The 13019-nt window shown below is 22.3% G+C and overlaps 1 pseudogene; it reads left to right on the forward strand.

Annotated features, from left to right (window-relative positions):
- The first annotated feature begins 5436 nt into the window (after positions 1-5436).
- On the forward strand, positions 5437-6583 carry LOC111308103 (aminoaldehyde dehydrogenase 1, peroxisomal pseudogene; annotated as a pseudogene).
- The last annotated feature ends 6436 nt before the right edge of the window (positions 6584-13019 follow it).

A 13019-nucleotide genomic window follows, 5' to 3' on the forward strand; every position in this document is an offset into this window, starting at 1 on the left:
TTTCAGGTAAAAACATGGGATGCCCGCGCAAAATTTTTTATGAATTTTTGGCTTCATTTATAAAGGGTAAGAAATGAAAGGCTTTTCTATATTTTGCAATCTACTACTCATAATTGTATTGTCAGAGTTGTATGTGATGCATTGAGTGGTCATGATGAGTGTTATTAATAATGAAGTGCCTTAAGCACAATTCATGTTACCTATCTTTAGGGCCTTTGTATGGTTCATATTTGTAGAGTAGTGGTTATGGAAATGCATTCTTTTTTAGTGCATTGCAATTTGCATTGAGTAACAATATGGTTGTCCGTGGAGTCTTCAATGCTGCCGAGTGTTGTTTGTAAGTATATTTATCTTGCTTCTTCAGATTTAGGCCATCAAGTATATGTGTAATTATACTGCGTCTGCTTCGAATGAATAGTTTCAACACGGTGCGGGTGTTTGGCTTTACTTAATCAACAGTTTATTAATTGAAAAAAAAAGAAAGAAAGAAAACGGGAATCAGGTATTTGGTTGTCGAAGTTTTTAAGATTTTTAACTAAGTCGATGAAATTATAAATCAAAATCAAAAGTTCTTCAAAAAGTGTTAATTTTAATAACAAGTATTTAATAAAAATTTTATTGTCAAAAAGAGATACTAAGAGCAGTGTAATATTATTTACATTCATATAAGTAAAAGGGGTAATCACATTTTACAGTCAAATAAAAATTAACACTATGTTTAAATAGTTATTAATAAAGGAAAGAAAATGAAAGGAAAAGAAAAAAAAAGGTACATATATCCCTTCTTTGGATAGTTAAAATTAATAAATAAAATGAAAGAAAATTAATTCTAACAATTATTATTTGAATAAATAGTAAAAAAGAAAAGAAAATTATAATTTTTTTTCAATTATAATTTTTTGTTTATAAAGGAACATATAATATGCAAATATATTTTTATATCATCTTACTTGTATAAATAAATATTTCTAAACAAAGTTTAATATGTTTACTACAATAAGATATATTAATTAGTTATTGATTTACTTTTAATTTTATGTTTAATTCAGCCTTATAATTTATTCTGACAATAATTTAGCTTGTTTTGTTGTTAAGACTTAAAAAATATAAAATATTTATAAACATGATATTATATAAAATACTCATAAAAAATTTATTTTTGTAGGAAGTGTCAATTATATAATTAAATTTAATATCATAATAAAAATATAGATATAATAGTCTTTTTATAAAAATAAAATTTTTTCAACTTTTTTTTCTTAGTTTTTTCCTCAAATTGAGATATTAAAAAAAATGAAGATTACAAAAAAAATAAAAAATTATTGAGTTTTCACCTTTTTTCTTTCCTTTAAATTAAAAATTCCAAACAAATAAAGGATTTTTCTATTTCTATTATTTTTCTTTATTTTCTTTTCATTTCCTTCCCCTCCCCTCAATCCAAACATAATATAATGGTTTATTTGCATGAACAATGAAATTGAAAATAATGATAGAAGTAAGATTGAATATTATAGCAGTAAAATTAATTACTATAGTAATAAGATTAAAATCAATTATGAATATATACATTTGAATGTAAATATAACAATGAGGGTGAGATAAATTATATTGACTATTAAGGATATTAGATTAAATTTTTTATATAATAAAATTTGTAATATATATTTGATAGTTGTGAAATTAATATATAATTAAAAATTATTAAATATTTTATATCAAATAATATTTTTGTTAATAAATTTAAAATAACTAGAATTAGTTATTCAATTATTTATTAATTTTTTATGCATTCAATTTTTTAATAATTTGTTTATTATAATAAATTAACAAAATTATTTAAAAAGTTTTAAATTGAAAATTTTTAAAAATTGAGAAGGAAAAGTCTTAAATGGCAAGGATATTTTTATCCCAACAATACACCTACAAAGATAAAAAAGAGATAAAATTTAAAATATTAATTTTTTAAAAATAAATATTGCACTACACTTAAAGCATCTCACCGAATCCTTTAGGGATCTAGTCCCAAACGGTGGGTACAATGTTGTTGGTAAGAACCAACCACACTGGTCCATTATTATCCAAACAACAAATACAACACGATTTCTCTCAAAATATGATATAATTATGCGCGTAATGTTAGAATGGTCGAATCCAAATGGACCATAAGATTTAGCAACCTTAATTTTCACTTTCAAATCAACAGTTTTGTCAATAGTAAAATTATGCAATCATAATTTTATGGATCTTATTGGGGCATGAGAAATTAAAAAATAATAAAATTAAAAAAAAAAGAAAAATTATAGTACAAGTTAATAGGTTTTTATTACATATTTTGTATTTGTTTTTATCTATTTTCATTACCAATAACATTAAAATAAAAGTTCAATAATAATAACATCACATATTAGCTTAATAAACAGTATTTTGTTATTTCTTCATTATTAACCAATAACATTATGCTAAAACAATAATTAATACAAATTTTATTATTCATCTTAATAAATTTTTTTTTTTTTTTTACTTTTAAAATATCAATTATTTTACTTAATCTTTTTTTTTTTTTTTTGTATTTTGACACCTTTTATCCATTTTAAAATAGTTATCTGTTAGTTTGTGTTACAACAATTCTTATCTATTTAATGACAAATTATACGAATTTTACATTTCATTTCACTTGTTTATTGCTTATTTGTTCTTCTCAATTTTTAGCTATTTTTTTATATACTTATATGAAAAACAATTAATTAAAATTTTACGCTACCAATTTAATTATTTATGTTATTATAATATCTTTTTACGGTGATTATTATATACTATTAAGTTTAGAATTGTTATAACTCTTTCTCAATATATTATAACATATTTTACCTATTACGTCAAATAATATGAATTTTACATTTGCTCTCATTGGTATACCTAAACCTATATTTTTTTATTATTTATTACTTATTTTCCTTATATATTTATAAAAATAATAATTAATTAAAATTTTATATTATCGACTTAATTATACATTGTACTAATATTTTCTTACAGTTGGTTTTATCTTCTATTACATTTAAAATTGTCATAACTCATTCTTAATATGTTAAGATGATTCTTACTTATTTTTATGTCAAATGATATGAATTTTACTTTTTTTTCACCTTTTTACATTACCTATAATTTTTTATTATGTTGTACTTGTTTTTCTTATATATTTTTAAGAACAAAAATAAATTAAAAATTTTAGATTGCCAACTAAATTATTTACGTTACAATATAATTTCTTACAATTGTTCTTATTTTTCATTATGTTTATAACTGTTATAACCCTTTATCAGTGTGTTACAATACTTCTTACTCATTTTACGTTGAATGATACAAATTTTATAGTTATCTTTACCTTTTTATGTTCATATACATTTTTTGTTGTTAGCTATTTTTCTTATATATTTATGAAACAAAAACAAGTTAAAAATTTTATGTTCCCATTTAATTATTCATGTTACAATAATATCTTACTAAGGTTATTCTTATATTCCATTACATTTAGAATTATCATAACTTTTTCTTAGTATATTATGACACTTTTTACCCATTTTACTTCAAATAATACAAAATTTACCATTTGTTTACGTTGCTTATTTATATTTTTAAAATTTTTAACTATTTTTTTATATATTTTTAAAAATAATAATTAATTAAAATTTTATATTGACAACTTAATTATTCACAATACAATATTATTTTCTTATAATTGTTCTTAAATTTCATTGCGTTTAGAATTGTCATGGTTTTTTCTTAGTGTATTATGATATTCCTTATCTATTTTACATCAAATGATATGAATTTTATATTTTTTTCTTATCGGTTTACATTACATATATTTTTTTATTATTTATTACTTATTTTTCTTTTATATTTATATAAACAATAGTTAATTAAAATTTTATGTTATCAATTTAATTATTTTCATTTTAATAATATTTTCTAATAGTTTTTCTTATCTTTCATTAATTTAAAATTGCCATAGTTTTTTTAGTGTATTACAACACTTTTTGCTCATTTTACATCAAATTATATAAAATTTTCATTTATTCTCATCTTTTTAAGTAACATATACTTTTTTATTATTTATTAGCTTTTTTATATTTATAAAAACAAAAATAATTTAAAAATTTTAGGTTTCTAATTTAATTATTTATGTTACAATAATATCTTCTTATTATTTTTTTTATTTTTTATTATATTTAAAACTATTATAACTCCGACATTTCTTACAAATTTTACATCAAATGATACGAATTTTACATTTACTCTCGTTACTTATACTTCTTTATTATTTATTAGCTATTTTTCTTATACATTTACATGAACAAAAAAAAATTAAAAATTTTATGTTCGCTTAATTATTTAAGTTATAATAATATCTTATTAAAGTTGTTCTTACATTCCATTATGTTTAGAATTGACATAACTTTTTTTTTAATATGTAACGATACTTCTTACCCATTCTACGTCAAATAATGTGAATTTTATGTTTTTTATCACTTGTTTATGTTATTTATTTGATATTATATATTTACAAAAATAATAATTAATTAATATTTTACATTACCAACTTAACTATTTATGTTACAATATTATCTTCTTACAGTTATTCTTACATTCCATTATGTTTAAAATTGTCACAACTCTTTCTTAGTATATTATGAAATTTTTTATCCATTTTACGTCAAAATTATACGAATTTTACATTTCCTTTTACCTGTTTACATTATTTATTACCTATTTTTATATTTATAAAATAATAATTAATTAAAATTTTACATTATTGACTTAATTATTTATGTTACTATAATATCTTTTAACAATTGTTCTTACTTTATATTATGTTTAGAATTATAATAGCTTTTTCTTAATATGTTATGACACTTTTTATCTATTTTATACCAAAAGATACAAATTTTATATTTTCTCTCACCTATTTAAGTTATTTATATTTTTAATAAAAAGTTAAATATTTTTCATATTGTAGACACTGCATTTTGTTAGAAATTTTCGTCGATGGTAAGCTCGATACAAGCTCAATTATAGAATTTAATTTAGTTTTAATATTTTGTGATTTAGTTCTAGTCTAATTTCATCATTATCTGGTTAATATTTTTGGAAGGGTAGACTTAATGGGAGGAAATGAGTGGCAGTGATAGGGGTTAGAGTGTGATTCATCTTGTGGAAGATAAATTTTGGTTTTTCTTTGATAAGGCAAAAGGAATACGATTGATTTAAAATTCTCTTAAGTTTAGTCCTATAAATTCAACACTGACACAAGGGAGAAGGGAACAAGAGTACAGATATTAGGGAAAGATCACAGAAAAAAAAAAAAAAAAGCTTCTTAGACATTGGTTTAAGGGTGAGAGTGAAACAAAAAAAAAAGGGGTAAACTAATTTAATATGGTGGTCCAAATTCTGAGTCGAATGTTACCCATCAACGGCGAGTGGAGAAAGCCTGTTCTCAAGAAGCGAATTTCAATTATCTATCCTGCAATTGAACAGAACATCGGTCATATTTCAGTAGCTACAGCTGAAGATGTGAAACTTACGGTGGTTGCTGCTCGGAGAGCTCTTTCTAGAAATAAAGGCAAAGATTGAGCTTCAGCTTCTGGCACTATTCGTGCTAAGTATTTACGTGTCATCATTTCTAAGATAACAGAGAGAAAATCTAAATTAGCAAAGCTTGAAGCAATTGATTGTGGGAAACTACTTGATGAAGTAACTTGGCACATTGATGATGTTGCTGGATGTTTTAAGTACTATGCGTACCTTGCTGAAGGTTTAGATGTGAAGCAAAAGACTGCTATCTCTCTTTCTATTGAGACATTTAAAAGTTATGTGCTTAAGAAACCACTTGGGGTTGTTGGATTGATTACTCCATGGAATTATCCACTGTTGATGGTCGTATGAAAAGTAGCTCTTACTTCAGCTACAGGTTATGCTGCAATAATGAAGCCTTTCGAGTTGGTATCTATCACCTGTTTGGAGTTGGCTGACATGTGTAGGGAGGTTGGTCTTCCTCCGGGTGTCCTGAACATTCTGATTGGACCAAGCCTGAAAACTGCGGTTCTTTGGGCATCTCATCCCAATGTTGACAAGATTGCTTTTACCGAAAGCACTGCAAATAGGGAGCAGGATAATGGAAGCAGTAGCTTAAATGGTCAAGCTTGTATCTTTAAAGCTCTATAAGAAAAGTCCAATCATTTTGTTCGAGGATGTTGACCTTAACAAGGCTACTTAATGGATTGCATTTGGTTGTTTCTAGACAAACGGAGAGATCTGCAGTACAACATCACGTCTTATTGCACATGAAAGCATTACAAAAGAATTTCTGGACAGGTTTGTGAAATGGACTAAAAACATCAAAATTCCAGATCCTGTAGAAGAAGGTTGTAGGCTTGGCCTTGTTGTTAGCGCAGGGCAGTATGAGAAAGTATTGAAATTTATCTCAACTGTTGCGAACGAGGGTGCTACCATTTTGTGTGGTGGAGTTCGCCTTGAGATTTTGGTAACTTTTATCGATCTTTGTCTCAAGTCACACCTCTGAACAGTGCCCAATTTCCGGTTGAGCCATTTTAACCGTTGAGTCGAACCGCGTTAAGGTTTTTTTTATTTTTTTTTTGCTTATTTATTTATTGATTAAATTAAAATTATTTATTTATTTAAGTAAGCGTTCTTTAAATTTTTTAATGATTCTTTTAAAATAAATTTTTTTAAAAATATATTTTTGAAGGAAAGTTGAAAGTATTAATTTCCTTGAAAGTAAAAATTTTTAAAAATATATTTTTGAAGGAAAATTGAAAGTATCAATTTTCTTTGAAAATAAAAATTTTTAAAAAATATTTTTGGGAAAAAGTTGAAAGTATCAATTTTTTTTAAAAATAATTTTCTAAAAAATATTTTTGAGGAAAAAGGTAAAAGTATCAATTTTTCATGAAAATAAAATTTTTAAAAAATATTTTTGAGAAGAAGTTGAAAGTATCAATTTTTTTAAAAAATAAATTTTTTAAAAATATATTTTTGAGAAAAAGTTGAAAGTATCAATTTTTTTCGAAATTAAAGTTTCAGAAAAATATTTTGGGAAAAAGTTGAAAGTACCAATTTTCTTTAAAAAAAATAATTTAAGGAAAAGTTGAAAGTATCAATTTTTCTTGTACAAAACAATGAGTTTTTGAAGAGGAAAGGATTTATATCTAAAGCTGAATCATTATTTTTTTTTCTATTTTATTTTTTTTCCTTTTAAATTTTTTTTAATGTTAAATAATCCGACGATAGAGCCTCTGCAAATAAAACGGTAGTTTCTTTGCATACTCTTGAGGTGAAAGAATTTTCTCAAATTTTTGCTAAAAGTATTAGAGTCAATTGAGAATAATTTTCAATAATTAATTATTTGGTAAACTTTTAAGGCTTATTGGATAACACAAAATTAAGCTGGTACCATCTTTCGATGGGTATTGTGAGGGTGCTATAACCTTCTTCACACGTAACCGTACTCCCAAATCCTGTTCTGGTTAGTAGACCTAAACCTATTCTTTTATGGACCTTAGGCTTAGGTGTTCTTTAAAAGGATAGATTCTTTAAGTGATCAATCGCACCTAGATAAAAAAGATTGGTGACGACTCCTAAAGACAATATCTAACGATGGATCCCCAGATCTAGATGTTATGACATATATATTTATAAGAACAATAATTAATTAAAATTTTACATTATTTATAGTATAATAATATATTTTTACAGTTGTTCTTATCTTTAGTTATATTTAAAATTGGCATGCCTCTTTCCTAGGGTGTTACGACACTCTTTACTTATCTTTTTACATTATTTATACTTTTTATTATTTATTAGCTATTTTTTTATATATTTACAAGAACAAAAATAAATTAAAAATTTTACATTGCCAACTTAATTATTTATGTTATAATAATAATTTTTTACTATTGTTCTTTTTTTTTTATTAAATTTAGAATTGTCATAACTCTTTTTTAGTACGTTAAGATACTTCTTACCCATTTTATGTCAAATAACATGAATTTTACATTTTTTCTCACTTGTTTATTTTACCTATTTGATTTTTAATTTTTAGCTATTTCCTTATATATTTACTAAAATAATAATTAATTAAAATTTTCATTATTGACTTAATTATTTGCATTACAATATTATCGTTTCATGGCTATTTTTACATTTTATTACGTTTAAAATTATCATAACTCTTTTTTAGTATATTATGATACTTTTTACTAATTTTATACCAAATATTATGAATTTTTCATTTCGTATCTCTTATTTGCATTGCCTATTTATTTTTTAATCTTTAGCTATTTTCTTTATATAGTTATAAATATAATAATTAATTAAAATTTTATATTACTGACTTAATTATTTAGGTTGCAATATTATTTTTTTACAATTATTTTTACATTATGTTTAGAATTATCATAATTTTTTCTTAATTTATTACTACAATTCTTAACCAATTTACATCAAATTATATGAATTTTACATTTTTTTCTCTCATTTTAATGTTTTTATTATTTATTACCTATTTTCTTTTTATATTTATAAAAAGGGTTAAATATAAAAGGCCTCTATATTATACACTTTTTATTAATTTGGTACTGAAGAAAATAAAATTATCAATTTATTACTTCAATTTTCAATTCATCATCTAGTTTGGCACCTCAAACTAACACCATTAGTTAACTTGTTGACATAATATGAACATCTAACAATATACTGATATATGCAAAAAAAATGTAGTCAACACCATATCGTCAATTGCTATATCAACATTAAATTTTTTTTTAAATTTAAAAATTCAAAAAATCTGAAAAATTATAACATTATAAAATATTGAAATATTTTTAAAAGTTGTAAAAATAAAAAAATTATGAATATGTAAAAAATTAAAAATTTAAAAAATATCGAATAATAAAAAAATGAAATCTTTAATAAAAATAAAATTTCTTAAAATTAAAAAAAAAAGAAGATTCACAAAAACATAAACAAATTAAAAAAATCTAAAACTTTTTGAAAATTTTGAAATTTAAAAAAAAAATCTAAAATGTTTTAAAAAATATGAAAATGTCAAAATTTTTTAAAATTTTTGAAAAATAAAAAATTTAAAAATCTAAAGCATTAAAAAAGTTATAAAAAAAAAAGTTTTCTAAAAAATAAAAAAATTAAGAATTTAATGAAAATCTTTAATAAATTATGAAAAATTAAAAAATATAAAATAAAAATTGTAAGATTCAAAAAATAATAATTTTCAAAATAAAAAAAATTTGTTATTTTTTTTAAAATTTTTATATTTTCAAAAAATTTAAATTTTTTAATTTAAAAATTTCCAAGTGTTTGTGAAAATTTTAATTGTAAGAAAATTTTGTTTTTATTAAAATTTTCAGTTTTTGATTTTTTAGAATTTTTTGATTTTTTATTAAAATTTTGAGATTTTTTAAAAAATTTTAAGTTCTTGTAAATGTTTTATTCTTAAAAATATTTCCTTTTTTTTCTTTTTATAATTTTAAAAATATTTAAGATTTTTTCAAAAAATTTTAAAATTCTTTAGATTTTTTTAATTTTGTTTTAATACTGATGTGACAATTGATGATTTGCTATCGATTAGACTTTTGTTGCCAAATATCAACATTTTATTTGGTGTTCATGTTAAGTCAATAAGTTGATTAATAATATTAGCCTCAAGTATCAAAATAGATAACGGAATAGAAGTTAAAGTAAAGCAGATAACGGAATAGAAGTTAAAGTACTAAATTGACAATTTTATTTTTTTAGATATCGAACTAACAGAAAATGTATAGTATATGTGTTATCTTTATATTTAACCCTTATAAAAATAATAATTAATTAAAATTTTTTATTATTTTCTTAATTATTTATGTTATAATAATAATTTTTTTATCGTTGTTCTTACCTTACATTACGATTAAAATTGTAATAACTATTTTTTAATGTGTTATGACATTTTTTACTTATTTTATGCCTATTTTACGCCAAATTATATGAATTTTATATTTTCTCTCACCTGTTTACATTGCCTATATTTTTTTATAAAATGTTTTTTTTTATATTTACAAGAACAATAATTAATTAAAATTTTATATTATCAATTTAATTATTTACGTTACAATAATATTTTTTATGGTTGTTCTTATCTTCAATTATATTTAGAATTGTCATAATTCTTTTCTAGTATGTTATGACACTTCTTACATACTTTATGCCAAATAATACGAATGTTATATTTCCTCTCATTTGTTTATGTTATTAATTTTTTATTATTTATTATCTATTTTCTTATATATTTACAAAGAAATAATTAATTAAAATTTTAAGTTGCTTACTTAATTATTTATGTTATAATAATATTTTCTTACGATTGTTAATATTATCCATTCCATTTAAAATTATTAAAGCTCATTCTCAGTGTATTATGACATTTTTTACTTATTTTATATAAAATGATACTAGTTTTTAGTTTCTTCTCATTTATTTACGTTACTAATTTTTTATTATTTATTATCTATTTTTCTTATATTTTTACAAAAATAATAATTAATTAAAATTTTGTATTGTTAACTTAATTATTTATGTTATAATAATATATATTTTTTACGTTTGTTCTTACCTTACGTTACATTTAGAATTGTAATTGCTCTTTTAGTATATTATGATACTTCTTACTTGTTTTACGTTAAATGATATGAATTTTATGTTTTCTGTCACCCGTTTACTTTACCTATTTTTTTATTATTTATTAAATATTTTTCTTATATATTTAAAGAAACAATAATTAATTAAAAGTTTATATTGTCAAATTAATTATTTACATTAGCCTTGTTAACATTATTTTAGCTATTTTTTCTTATATATTTATAGAAAAAATAATTATTTTAAATTTTACATAATAAATTTAATTATTATGTTAAAATAATATCTTCTAATGCTTATTATTATATTTAATTATGTCTAGAATTTTCATAACTCGTTTTTTGTTTGTTACTACTCTTGTAGCACATTTTACTTCAATTATTATAAATTTTATTATTCCTCTCACATGCTTACATTAATAATTTTTAAATTTTTTTTATTTTAAAATATAAATTCTTTTATGTTTTTTCCTTGCAAATTTTTTATGTTAATATTCTACTAATTTTTGTTGAATCATTTTTTTAAAATTTTATAATATTTTTCAGCTATTTTAAAATATATGAATTATTTTAAAAAGGAATACTTTTAATTGTTATTATTTTTTTATTTTAAGTTATTTCATAAACAAGTATTAAAGTGGAAAATAAAAAATTATTACTAAAAATCATTTATAAATTTTTTATAAGATATTTTAAAGAATTAGTTTTTGACACATTGTAGTGTAAAATTTTATTTATATGAGCAGTGTTAAGAATGTGACCAATTCCTTTTTTAAATTAATTTTTTATTTTTTTAAAATAATACTTAAGGGATATGTATCATTCTGTTAATCTCACTTATATAATTAAAATTTTACATTAACAATATATTAAATATTAATTCTATTCTAAACTTTGTTTTACAATTTCATTACTTGATAAATATGTTTTACCCTTTTCCACTTTAAAATTTGATTAATGATTAATATCTATCTATATAAATTTAATGATTATTTTATTTATTGAGTTTATTGTAAGGCCAAAAAAAACTTGAACTTTCTACACGGGTCGCCTGAAACCAACGTATTTTGCTGCAGACAGGCTCAAACCATTAACTTGCCGGCCTGTTGATTTAGAAAATTAGACTGCCAATTTAATTATAATATGTTGATTTGATAGACTCCCATTGAAACAATATCATGGTCAGCAATCTACAACTTATCTTTACAGGGATTTGTGTTTGAATCTATCAACTCTTCAAACTTATGGTGTCTTACCATATGAACGAATGATAATCTTGGCTTCATAAAACTTGCACCTTTTAAAAAATTTATGGTTACCATTTTATTACAAATATATATATTTGAAATTTGATTGCCAAGTTGTCATTGTTAAATGAACTTTGATCCCAACTACTTCTACAGCCTACACAATGAAGTAAAGCGCTTAAAGGGCTCGGTTGACGCATAGAGCTAAGCATTACAATGACAAAGGAAAAGAAAATTACTCCAAGAGGAGCTGCCAATGATGTAGAATGACTCATTTAAATTTTCTTTTGCGAGCATATCGTGATAGTAGTGCTCATAAAAATGAGTTGCATAAAAGGAACATTTTCCTTTTTTTTTTTTTTTTTTTGCTTTGGATAATGCTTTGGCCTAAAAAATCTCAGAAAACTACAACCACCATAACTGTTGAGAAAGGCTTCAATCAACCTAACAAATTAAAATTGCTGGACTGTTAAGTTGGAATATTGATGGGTTGAATTCAATTTAATAATAATATTTGTGGATTAAGCTTAGAATTTAATTTAATTAATTTATGAAGTTAATTATGATATCTAATAAATTTAAATTTTAACATTTGCAATCTCTATCTCTCTATGTTTTATTTGAAAATCCCAAATGACCACCTCCTTTATTCTTATGGAATTGGAAACATGTAAAACTCATGTATTGTCGAAAGCCCCACGGCTAAAACTCGTGTTTACAAAACTATAAAACACAAGGCTTCAGATTAATGGAAGTCGTGCCGTGGAGCTCAAGTTTTGCATGGGTTTACTACATTGGATATTCACATTTTACGACTCCAAGTAATCCAAGATTCTGCCTACCTTTTTAAGTTCCCGGCACGAGATATTACATGCTCATGGTCATGGAATTGGCCATTCTCAAAACAGTGGTTTTAAGTTTCTGCAGAAAGATATCCGTAGGAACTACTAAAATTCTAACCTTTTATATAAATAAAATAGTAAGTTGCAATTTCCATGTCTAACTCTACCAAACTACCTATCTCAAACCGCGGATTATAAAGTTAAAAAAGGCTTATCTACTATAT

Source organism: Durio zibethinus, chromosome 2 (assembly GCF_047325235.1).
Source record: "Durio zibethinus cultivar Kanyao isolate XHJ-2024 chromosome 2, ASM4732523v1, whole genome shotgun sequence".
Classification (NCBI taxonomy): Eukaryota; Viridiplantae; Streptophyta; class Magnoliopsida; order Malvales; family Malvaceae; genus Durio; species Durio zibethinus.